Source organism: Anomaloglossus baeobatrachus, chromosome 3 (assembly GCF_048569485.1).
Source record: "Anomaloglossus baeobatrachus isolate aAnoBae1 chromosome 3, aAnoBae1.hap1, whole genome shotgun sequence".
NCBI lineage: Eukaryota > Metazoa > Chordata > Amphibia > Anura > Aromobatidae > Anomaloglossus > Anomaloglossus baeobatrachus.
The window spans coordinates 387,504,614-387,517,985 of NC_134355.1; positions in this window are offsets into that span (position 1 = coordinate 387,504,614).

Below are 13,372 nucleotides of genomic sequence, written 5' to 3' on the forward strand. Positions count from 1 at the left end.
TCGGAATAGATGGGCGTGAAAAAAGGCAACACAAAGGCGCTTGTAGTGATCACCAATCGGAACAGAGGGGCGTGAAAAAAGGCAACGCAAAACATGTCTAGGGGTAAACCCCACGCCTCTATCAAGGTCTGAGTCGTCGCATAGCGATGCGTGTGACACCGCACAACGACCGTCGAGGTCGCTATGATCGCTGCTCCGTCGCTGCTTAAAATTACATGTTTGACAGCTTACTAGCAATCATCTAAGGTCGCTGTTACGTCACAGGAAATAGTGACGTAACAGCGACGTCGTTGTCGCTGTCGTTGTGTGTGAACCCAGCATTAGCGATTCTCCAGCAATCCCACCAGCGATCTGACCTGGCAGGGATCACTGGAGCGTCGCTATATGGTCGCTGGTGAGCTGTCAAACAGACGGATCTCCACAGAGATCAGCCACCAGCGACCCGTATAACGACGCTGTGCTTGGTAACCATAGTACACATTGGTTACTAAGCAAAGCGCTTTCCTTATAGTTACCCGATGTGTACCTTGGCTACGTGTGCAGGGAGCAGGGAGTCGGCTTCTAGAAGCTGCGGACGCTGGTAACCAAGGTAAATATCGGGTAACCAAGCAAAGCGCTTTGCTTGGTTACCCGATGTGTACCTTGGTTACCAGCGTCCGCAGAAGCCGGCTCCTTGCTCCCTGCACATTCAGATCGTTGCTCTCACGCTGTCAAACACAACGATGTGTGCTTCACAGCGGGAGAGCAACGACCAAAAAATGGTCCAGGACATTCAGCAACGATCGGCGACCTCACAGCAGGGGCCAGGTCGTTGCTGGATGTCACACACAGTGACATCGCTAGCAAGATCGCTGTTGCGTCACAAAAACCGTGACTCAGCAGCGGTGTCGCTAGCGATGTCGCTTAGTGAGACGTGGCCTTATGTCTGTACATCTTAGTCTGTGCATAACAGACAAGGCTGCAGTGTAAGGCTATGTTCACACAGGACTTTTTTGGTAAGTTTTTTTTCCTGACCAAAACATGATCTTATTGCAGGAAATCTCCCTTGAGTCATCTGCGTTTTTTGTGTGTTTTTCTATAAAATGGGTTGTATCAATGAAAAAAGGTGCAAAAACGCTGCAAAGACTTGACATGCTCATTCTTTGAAATCTGCAGCAAAAACGCAGGCATTTTACAAAACAGTCAGGAAACAAATCTGCAGGTGTTTGTGTGTGTGTGCATGACATTTCAGAAATCTCATAGACTTTGCTGGGACTGTAAAAAGCAGCTTTTTTCTTAGCATGGATTTTCATAAAACCAAGGCAAATCTTCAGCTAAAAAACGCAGCAAAAACTTACCAAAAAAGCCCTGCGTGAACATACTCTAAAGCACAACATGATTGCATTATACCAACACATTTCATCTAAACTGTAAAAAAAAGTTTGTTTGTTTTTTACAAAAAAACAACCAAATTTAATCTCATTTTTACATTCACGTGTAACTCTGTTGTTATGTAGGGAGGCAGTGTGATAAGGGTTAAATGTTAACTCTGCTCTTATGTAGCAGGGAGAATGAGGGTTAATCCTTATCCTGTATGTGTTGATTGCAAATGCATCTGAAATGTTTTGTATGGAACCAGGCCTGTGTTCACCTGGAGGCAGGCTTTGAGAGGGATGTCTCACTACAGGAGATGGCTGCACGTGGCACCAGGACAGAGACCCCCACAACACTGCATATAGTATGAGGGTTCCCCTCACAGCACCTTATTTAGTATGATGGTCCACCTATGCAGTCCCCTACACAGCATGATGGTTCCCCACCGCCCCCTAAAATTAAAATCTGTATACTATTCAGTCTCATGCTGACGGTCTGATGCAGTGATGTCATAGAGCCCCTGAAGTTCCCTGCGTGGCACTGGACTCCCGCAGGTCATGACAGAAGGGTAACCTGCGGCCTGCCGGGGTAAGTGGCAGAGCCGCTGGCTCTGTGCTCCATCACGACTGTTAACAGTATCGGTGTCCTGAGGATGCAAATGCTAACAGCATAGCAGAAAATGCAGGCCATGACCGAAGTGGCTCTTTGGCATTTGACAAAATGGCCACATGGTCAGTCTGGCCCTGCTGGAGACTACATACTGACTTTAGCTGGCCATTCTAGTTCAATGATGAGATTGCAGGGTGTTGAGTTGTTATGCTAATTGGGGGCCTTAACGATCAATCAGCAATTAGTAGGCATTTCAAGGTATTAAGGTGGTGTCACACATAGCGACGACGACAACGACGTCCCTACTAAGTCACCATTTTCTGTGACGTAGCAGTGACGTCCCGTTGCTGTCGCTGTGTGTGACATCCAGCAACGACCTGGCCCCTGCTGTGAGGTCGCCGGTCGTTGCTGAATATCCTGCTTCATTTTTTGGACGTTGCTCTCCTGCTGTGAAGCACACATCGCTGTGTGTGACAGCGAGAGAGCGACGAACTGATGCGAGCAGGGAGCCGGCGTCTGGCAGCCTGCGGTAAGCTGTAACCACGGTAAACATCAAGTAAACAAGAAGCCTTTTCCTTGGCTACCTGATATTTACCTTAGTTAGTAGTGTCCGCCACTCTCACGCTGCCAGTGCCGGCTCCCTGCACACGTAGCTGGAGTACACATCGGGTAATTAACCCGATGTGTACTCTGGCTAGGAGTGCAGGGAACAGGGAGCCGGCACTGGCAGCGTGAGAGCGGCGGATGCTAGTAACTAAGGTAAATATCGGGTAACCAAGAGAAGTGCTTTCCTTGGTTACCCGAGATTTACCTTAGTTACGCTTCCACGCGTCGCTGCTGGCTGGGGGCTGGTCACTGGTCGCTGGTGAGATCTGCCTGTTTGACAGCTCACCAGCAACCATGTAACGACGCAGCAGCGATCCTGACAAGGTCAGATCGCTGGTCGTGATCGCTTCTGCGTCGCTATGTGTGACACCACCCTTAGTTTTCGGAAGCTAAAATCCTTAGCACAACAAAAATGTTAACAGTGTTAAAGAGTAATTCCTACATTTTTTTTTTAAGCCACTGCTCTGTGTATTGCAAGCGGCGACTGTAACCTTGCTCCTGGCACTGACTCACAGTTGGTTCTAATGATGAACGGCCGTTAGACAGTGCTGGGGGCGCGGTTACAGCTGCAGCTCTCCATACACAGTTTCTTCCTGGCAGCGAGATGTAAATGTAGCGCCCCTGAACCCATCAGGGCACTACAAGGTATTGCATCCAGCCAAAGATGCAGGGCCAACACAACAATTTTGAGAAACATTATGCCACTATTAACAATAATTTCCCTAAATATTTCCGGCAGTGGAATCCATGGAATCAATACCGCCAAGGCGTTACATGAGATCAGATGATCCTACTAATTGAATTCTAACGTGGTTGTCTTTGTGTTCATCTTATTATTTAGCCTTCAGTTCGGGTTTTCTTATAATACTGAAATCCTCTAGACGTTGACAAATGTGATATATTTCATAGTTCTCAATTATAACTGTTGTATATGTTTAATCCTCATATTCTCTCTCATATTGCAACCAACTTATTAGATGTTCTCCCTTTCCCAATTTCCCTCCCTTTTTCCTTCCCACTCTTACCAGTTTCCCCAATAAAAATGTCACTACTCTCCTCGACCCCATACTCCTCTTCCTATCCTTACTCCCTTTCCCATTTTTATAGTACTTAAATGGTAAGATTATAGAACATAAGAATGATTAATGCAATGACAATACAACTCCTTCAAATTTGTACTTCTCCACAAATTTTCCAAATAAAAATATTTTAAACACAAAGATGCAGGGCCTACCCCCAGGGACCTGTAAGACCAGTGCCGGTAACAGCAAAACACATTATAATCCCAGTTTTCCCCCATCCATGCAGACTGGTGACAGACTAGACATGGACCCAGTGGATGGCCACCCAGGGGTGGACCCGATCCAGTCCACTAGACAACGACCAGGTGGGAGGGGACAAACCGTGTGAGACAGTAGTAGGAAGTGAGAGGAGACGTACGCAACTGCTCTGACATGGGAGTGTAATGGGGACCTGAGGGCCTAGGCGTGTGGTTGCCGGAGGAGTACAGCAAAGTACTCCCAGAACCATAGCACCAACTGGGCACAGAGCCCTAGGTCAGGCAAACGCTCCAGGCAGACCTGATAAACATCTGCACAGTGAGGGAACCATCCAGGATCTCACTGACCTTAGAAGTCCGGGGTCACCAGCAGTAACGGGAGAACCAGGGACCAGAACGGAACACCGACCCTACAGGGTTCACACTGCCGCCGTACGGACTAAAGACTGAAAGACAAACAGGAGGGGACCCCAAGTCGCTCCACGCCTTGGGGACCCACCAACTTGAGAAAGTTGCAGGGGAAAGAAGCCACCAGGTCACCAACCGGCACTGGGACTAAGGGAATCAGAGGTGAATACCAGCCTTCCTCCGGGTACCAGTTACCACCTACAGTGAGTAAAGAGAACCAGTTAAACAGCAACCCTCGTGTGGCCTACCTTATTCCCGCGCCTAACTCCATCACCTAACCCCCTGGGGCCCCAGCCCTACTTACGGAGGGCCCAGCACCCAAGCTGCCATCACATCAGCCCCAGCGGAACGACTGTGCAGTGGCGGTTCCACCAGCATAACCGCAACCTGCAAGTGGCGTCACGACATAAAGTTTATTGGACATTCCCTTGTATATAAACCCCTTTTACAAGCGACCCCAGGGTCACGGAACCGGGACATCCCAATAGCACCCTGCCTGGGACAGAGTACCCCATAGCCCTGGGCGGCACATAATGTGCAGGCACCGGGCAGGGTTAACCCCATATCTGCAGATTAATAGCATTTTTAAAGGTGACAGGTTCGCTTTAAAAGGAACTTCCACAAATGAATTTGCATATTGATGAATTCCCTGGCTAATCATAACAGTCATTAAACATTCGCCATTTAGCTTGCTTGTAACAGATTTTTAACAACTCCGGTCATCACATTTAACTACCAGTACTAAATATGGAGTCGGTAATTCAGGCTTTTTCAAAGCGGTTCTTTGGTGGTGGAAAGACAGGCCTGATCTTGACCACTGCAGCAAGGTTGATATATTTAAATGATAAAAGGCTATAATTTCTAAGCACACCTAGCTTAGCAAATCTCTAATATATTTCTTTGCTTAGGCCTTTCAGGAGTTTGGGTGAATATGTACCGCCCTGAGAGGGCTCGGCCGCTCCGCTGCTTGGGCCTAGCCGCTCGAGGTCCGGGCTCGGGTGGTCGGTGGCTCGAGCGCCTCCGGACCTGGGGGGGCGGCACATCACTCCGTTAAGGGGAAGCAGTGGGGGTGGTGGTGTACAGTGGGTGTCGGGTGAGCCGTGACGCCACCCACGGTTTGTGGTGATGGGATGCACCACCACTGCGGCAGGAGTGGAGGGTACTCCCGGGATCGGTGTTGGTGGCGCAGCCTTGGTGTTAACCCCTCCGTGGGTAGGGGTGGTGCATCCCGGGGCCCGAAGGGGACGGCAATGGCGATGTGGTGCAGGGCGCCGCGCTGCCGTGCGGTGCCCGGATGGCACTGGTGTACTCAAGATTAATCACACTCAGAGTCACTGGTAAACCAAAGTTCGAGGATAGTCGGTACCCGCGGCCGGCTGCTGATGTCCCCAGTGAGGTTGGTGATGGTCCCTCTTCCCTGCACCTCTGGTTTTGTTATTCGGCTCCCCTGCCTGGGCAGCGGTAGCCCACTCCCCGGCGTTCAGCTGCCGGAGGAGCCCTATGTTGCCCGCAGGCGCTGGCCCGTCGGGTGGTTGGCCTTTGGCGGTGGCGCTCACCTGGTCTCGGTGGGCTTTTGCCTTCTTTTGGGTCTTGGGGTGAGAATGAACCCGTGAGGTCCAGACTGCAATCAGTCAATTTGCCTACACTCAGTGGTTTCCAAGCTAGGACGGGGTCTGAGTACCCGGTTTCTGGTGCTCCGGTAAACGGTTGACTCCCCGGTTCAGGTCCGGCGGGCTCCAACCCTGCCCGGTCCCTACGGTTCCGCCGGTCGTACACCAGTACTCCTGCAGGCGGCCACCACCGTCTGCCTACCTGACCTTACAAGGGTCCCAGGCTCCTACCCAGGTCCCTGACAGCTCTGCTCCTCTACACCTCCTGTCACTGTCTCTCTACAACTCTTTCTGTTTGTATTTCCTGCCTCAGGACAGTAGTCTCCTCGGTGGGCGTGTCTTTCCGCCTGACTCCACCCACCTGGTGTGCCCTACTTGCCCTGAGGGAGGCATCAGGTCTCCCTTTCGGGTGACTGTTGTGTCCTCACTAAGGATGGGGGGGGGTGGTGTTGGTGGTGTTGTTACCTGTGACCCCTGGGGGTCCAGGGCGTCACAAATAAAACATCATTCACGCAAGACATTATGTCAGTTGCTTTGCAAATATACAGCATTGCCTTTAGTGAATGCAATTACAACAGTGTTGGTTTCCAAGTAGTAAACAGTTTAATATTATCTATGCGCAACCTCCTTAGTGTCTCACCTACTCAACCTATTTCTAATTTATAGCTTTTCAGCCAAGAATAGTCCACTAAAGCGGGCTTTACACGCTGCGACATCGCTAGCCGATGCTAGCGATGTCAAACAAGATAGCACCCGCCCCCATTGTACGGCCGATATGTGGTGATCGCTGCCGTAGCGAACATTATCGCTACGGCAGCGTCACACGCACATACCTGCTCTGCGACGTCGCTGTGACCAGCGAACCGCCTCCTTTCTGAGGGGGCGGTTTGTTCAGCGTCACAGCAGCGTCACTGAACCGCCGCCCAATAGAAAAGGAGGGGAGGAGATGAGCGGCCGGAACATGCCGCCCACCTCCTTCCTTCCTCCTTTTACGGTGGACGGAGGTAAGGTGATGTTTGTCGTTCCAGCGGCGTCACACATAGTGATGTGTGCTGCCGCAGGAACGACAAACAACATCGTTACTGCAGCAGCAACGATAATTGGGAACAGGGGGGCATGTCACCGATGAGCGATTTTGAACGTTTTTGCGACGATTCAAAATTGCTCATAGGAGTCACACACAACGAGATTGCTACAGCGGCCGGATGTGCGTCACAAATTCCGTGACCCCAACGAGATCGCTTTAGTGATCTCGTAGCGTGTAAAGCCACCTTAAGTTCTAAGAAGAATTGATTGGCTTTCACAAACAAGGAAAAGGATACAATAGATATGAAGCAAGTGTTCCAAAGCAGCTGGAATTTTTTTAGGCTTTGTTCACACATTAAATTTTTGCTGAGGTTTTTAAAGAAAATTAACCTCTTCCCGACATTTGAGTTAAGTTTATGTCATGTTCGAGAATGGGTTCCCGCAAATTGATGTAAATGTACGCCATGGCGATCACACTGGCACTGGAACTGTGCCTGCATTCTGCTGGATCTCGGCATAAGGCTAGGTTCTCACACTGCATTTTTTTGACGCTGCGTTTTTGTGCGTTTTTTGTGGCAAAAAACGCACAAACGCACCCGCGGCAAAAAAACGCGGCAAAAAACGCACGCGTTTTTGCCGCGATTTGGTGTGTTTTTTGCTGCGTTTTGCTGCGTTTTTGCTCACTGCGACTTTATGCGGTTTTTATCAGTGAACAAAAAAAAAAGTCTGATGCCATTTCCTTCTTCAATATGTTCTTCATTCTCCACTAGTGTATGCAGGAGAGCAGACAGCTGCAGAACTACAAGGCTCAGCATGCTCCATCCAGGACTGTATGCTGGAGGGAGAGTCAGGGGGAGCAGACCTACAAGGCTCAGCATCCTCCATCCAATAGTGTATGCAGGAGAGCAGATAGCAGCTGTCGAACTACAAGGCTCAGCATCCTCCTTCCAGGACTGTATGCAGGATTTCTTTGCCCCCCCCAAACAAAAAAAATGACGTGGGCTTCGCCATATTTTTGTATGCTAGCCGGGTAGAGCAGGCAGGTACAGGCTGCCCCCAACCCCCAGCTGCCTATTTGTACCCGGCTGGGAACCAAAAATATAGAGAAGCCCTTTTTTTTTTAATTATTTCATGAATTTCATGAAATAATTATAAAAAAAAAATGATGTGAGCTTCGCCTAATTTTTGTGTCCAGCCGGGTACAACTAGGCAGCTGGGGATTGGAATCTACAGTGCAGGGTGCCCATGCTTTCTGGGCACCACCGTTGCAAATTGCAGTCCGCAGCCACCCCAGAAAATGGCGCTTTCATAGAAGTGCCATCTTCTGGCGCTGTATCCAACTCTTCCAGCGGCCCTGATGCCGGGTGGCTCACTGGGTAATAATGGGGTTAGGGCTAGCTGTATATTATCAGCTGGCCCTAAGCCCGAAATTCATGGTGTCACGCCAATATTAGACATGGCCACCATGAATTTCTAGTAAAGATAAAAAAACCACAACACACAGAAAAATATTTTTATTAGAAATAAAACACAACACAATTAGTGACTCCATCTTTATTGAAATAAAGAACCCCCCCTCCGCAGTAATCCTGGGTCAAGGGTCCCGCGCCGTCCAATCCGGATCCAATATCATCTGATCGGTTTGCTGGAAGGCAAAGCGATCAGATGATGTGTCAGGATCAAGTGCCTGAATCACATCACACATCAGCTGATTGTATAAAAGCCGTTTATACAATCAGCAGATGCATCGGTGCAAAAAAAAAAAAAATACTCACTTATGTGCTGATTACCGGCAGCTCCTAGAGCGAGTCTGATCCCGTCCGATCGCTGCAGGAGCTGCCGGTAATCAGGGATGAAGTCTCCTGACGCATCCACTGATAGGTTAAACCGGCCGGCCGCTGGCGTCACCCCGAGACTTACGATCAGCTGACGCGTCAGGTGACTGCATCAGGTGATCCATCGCCAGGTCCTGCATCCTGCAGGCATATGTACCCGGGGAGACTGCACACACCCGGAGCGGCGGTACAGGGAGGAGATGGGAGCGGGCATGGCACCGGGAGTCTGCAGACAGGTGAGTATGACTTTTTTTTTTCTACTGTTCACTTTTGATTTCGCAGCCGCTTCCACCTCCTGCCCGTACATGACGCCGCACGGCAGCATACATGCACAGGACTGGAGGTGGAAGCGGCGGTGACGGTACCGGGAGGATTCACGCTTCTGTTTTTACTGACAGAAGGAATCCTCTTCCTGTACATGTCACTTTACTACCCACCTCCTGCGTTTATAGCTGCGTTTTTGGTCTTAGAAACGCACCAAACGCACCTATTTGCGTTTCTCATTGCGTCTTTCAAAATCCCATTGCACTCAATGGATGAAAAGCGCAGTGAAAAACGCGGGAGTAATTGACATGCTGCGCTTTTGTGGCACCACAAAAACGCAGCAGAAAAAAACGCTGTGTGCAGATGAAAACTCAGATGAAAACTCATAGACTTTGCTGGGGAAGCAAAGTCATGCAGTTTTCTGAGCAAAAACGCACCCGAAAACTGCACAAAAACGCTGCGAAAAACTCACTGTGTGAACTTACCCTAAGTCAGGGGTCTCAAACACATGGCTTGCGGGCCGTATGCGGCCCTTCAGGCTGCTTATTGTGGCCTGCAGGCACGTGGCCCCCTTGACCATCGCAGCCGATGCAGGGGCCGCAGCCGTCGCTGCTTTATTTCAGATAAATATTTTATTGTCACTGCGCAGTCAAACCCTCGCTGCACTATTCCAATGGCGACCGCTGGCCAATTAGAGGTAAGCAGCTGATGCGTATGACATCACCTGCTTGTCTCTGATTGGTCGACGGCTGCCTTTGGAATAGTACAGAGAGAGCGTGACACTGTGCGGCGGTGGCAAAACGTTCATTTGAATTTCAGATAAACCGCTGTAGCGGCCGCAATCGTCAAGAGGGCTTGTGCCTGCAGGCCACAGGAAGCAGGGAAAAGGACACTGAGGGAATGGAGGACAGGTGAGAAGAAAGTTTTGGTATGTGTATGTGTGTGTGTGTGTGTGTGTGTGTGTGTAGAATAACACAATAGGGGACCAGGATGGGACATTGCTGCAAGAAGAGGATCAGTAAAGGGGACATTACTACAAGAAGAGGACTTGCATGGGCACATTACTACAGGATGGGGACAATGAAGGGACACATTAGTAAACAAAGGACAAGGAGCGGCATATTACTACATTATGGGGTCAAAGAGGGGACACACTAATACAGGATGGGCACATTACTACAGGATGGGGACAAATCTGGGGCACATTAGTAAAAGGGGTCTAGGAGGGGGCACATTACTACAAGATGGGCATATTACTACAGTATGGAGTCAAGGAGGGGACACATTACTACTGGATAGGGTCAAGGAGGGGGCATATTAGTTAAAGTGAACAAGGCTGGGGCACATTACTACAGGATGGAGCAAGGATGGGGCACATTTGTCAAAAGGGGACAAGGATGGGCACATTACTACAGGATAGGCACATTACTACAGGATGGGGACAAGGATGGGTACATTACTGCAGAATGGGGACCAGTTTGGGTACATTACTTCAAGAAGGGGAGCACGATGAGGGACATTACTAAAAGATGTGGGCCAAAATTATTTTTTATATATATATATATATATATATATATATATATATATATATATATATATACAGTACAGACCAAAAGTTTGGACACACTTTCTCATCTCTAGAGCAACTGCTAAGAGGAGACTTTGAGCAACAGGCCTTCATGGTAAAATAGCTGCTAGGAAATCACTGCTAAGGACAGGCAACAAGCAGAAAAGACTTGTTTGGGCTAAAGAACACAAGGAATGGACATTAGACCAATGGAAATCTGTGCTTTGGTCTGATGAGTTTAAATTTGAGATCTTTGGATCCAACCACCGTGTCGTAGAAAAGGTGAACGGATGGACTCTACATGGCTGGTTCCCACCGTGAAGCATGGAGGAGGAGGTGTGATGGTGTGGGGGTGCTTTGCTGCTGACACTGTTGGGGATTTATTCAAAATTGAAGGCATACAGAACCAGCATGGCTACCACAGCATCTTGCAGCGGCGTGCTATTCCATTCGATTTGCGTTTAGTTGGACCATCATTTATTTTTCAACAGGACAATGACCCCAAACACACCTCAAGGCTGTGTAAGGGCTATTTGACTAAGAAGGAGAGTGATGGGGTGCTACGCCAGATGACCTGGTCTCCACAGTCACCAGACCTGAACCCAATTGAGATGGTTTGGGGTGAACTGGACCGCAGAGTGAAGGCTAAAGGGCCAACAAGTGCTAAGCATCTCTGGGAACTCCTTCAAGACTGTTGGAAAACCATTTCCGGTGACTACCTCTTGAAGCTCATCAGTAGAATGCCAAGAGTCTGCAAAGCAGTAATCAAAGAAAAAGGTGGCTACTTTGAAGAACCTAGAATATAAGACGTATTTTCAGTTGTTTCACACATTTTTAAGTATTTCATTCCACATGTTTTAATTCATAGTTTTGATTCCTTTAATGTGAATCTACAATCTTCAGAGTCCTGAAAATAAAGAAAACTCTTTGAATGAGAAGGTGTGTCCAAACTTTTGGTCTGTACTGTATATGTATATACAGTGCCTACAAGTAGTATTCAACCCCCTGCAGATTTAGCAGGTTTGATAAGATGCAAATAAGTTAGAGCCTGCAAACTTCAAACAAGAGCAGGATTTATTAACATGCATAAATCTTACAAACCAACACGTTATGTTGCTCAGTTAAATTTTAATAAATTTTCAACATAAAAGTGTGGGTCAATTATTATTCAACCCCTAGGTTTAATATTTTGTGGAATAACCCTTGTTTGCAATTACAGCTAATAATCGTCTTTTATAAGACCTGATCAGGCCGGCACAGGTCTCTGGAGTTATCTTGGCCCACTCCTCCATGCAGATCTTCTCCAAGTTATCTAGGTTCTTTGGGTGTCTCATGTGGACTTTAATCTTGAGCTCCTTCCACAAGTTTTCAATTGGGTTAAGGTCAGGAGACTGACTAGGGCACTGCAACACCTTGATTTTTTCCCTCTTGAACCAGGCCTTGGTTTTCTTGGCTGTGTGCTTTGGGTCGTTGTCTTGTTGGAAGATGAAATGATGACCCATCTTAAGATCCTTGATGGAGGAGTGGAGGTTCTTGGCCAAAATCTCCAGGTAGGCCGTGCTATCCATCTTCCCATGGATGCGGACCAGATGGCCAGGCCCCTTGGCTGAGAAATAGCCCCACAGCATGATGCTGCCACCACCATGCTTGACTGTAGGGATGGTATTCTTGGGGTCGTATGCAGTGCCATCCAGTCTCCAAACGTCACGTGTGTGGTTGGCACCAAAGAGCTCGATCTTGGTCTCATCAGACCAGAGAACCTTGAACCAGTCTGTCTCAGAGTCCTCCAAGTGATCATGAGCAAACTGTAGACGAGCCTTGACATGACGCTTTGAAAGTAAAGGTACCTTACGGGCTCGTCTGGAACGGAGACCATTGCGGTGGAGTACGTTACTTATGGTATTGACTGAAACCAATGTCCCCACTGCCATGAGATCTTCCTGGAGCTCCTTCCTTGTTGTCCTTGGGTTAGCCTTGACTCTTTGGACAAGCCTGGCCTCGGCACGGGTGGAAACTTTCAAAGGCTGTCCAGGCCGTGGAAGGCTAACAGTAGTTCCATAAGCCTTCCACTTCCGGATGATGCTCCCAACAGTGGAGACAGGTAGGCCCAACTCCTTGGAAAGGGTTTTGTACCCCTTGCCAGCCTTGTGACCCTCCACGATCTTGTCTCTGATGGCCTTGGAATGCTCCTTTGTCTTTCCCATGTTGACCAAGTATGAGTGCTGTTCACAAGTTTGTGGAGGGTCTTAATTAGTCAGAAAAGGCTGGAAAAAGAGATAATTAATCCAAACATGTGAAGCTCATTGTTCTTTGTGCCTGAAATACTTCTTAATACTTTAGGGGAACCAAACAGAATTCTGGTGGTTTGAGGGGTTGAATAATAAATGACCCTCTGAATAAACTTTTCACAATTTAAAAAAAAAAAAAAAAAGAAATAACATTCTTTTTTGCTGCAGTGCATTTCACACTTCCAGGCTGATCTACAGTCCAAATGTCACAATGCCAAGTTAATTCCGAATGTGTAAACCTGCTAAATCTGCAGGGGGTTGAATACTACTTGTAGGCACTGTATGTATATATATATATAATAGTCTTGCTCTGTGGCCGCTCGCTGTGAGTGTCAGATGTAGCAGTGCTGTAAACGTTGTGGGAGCTCGTGTGGATTACATCGGACCTTGAGGGTTGTGTTGGGTTTAAAAAAGTGGTGAAAGAGAGTGATTGATTTTTTTGCCTTTTATTTCAAATAAAGGATTTCTTTCTCTTACAGTTTAGTGATGGGGGTGTTTCATTGATGCCTGCTGTCATTAACTCCTTA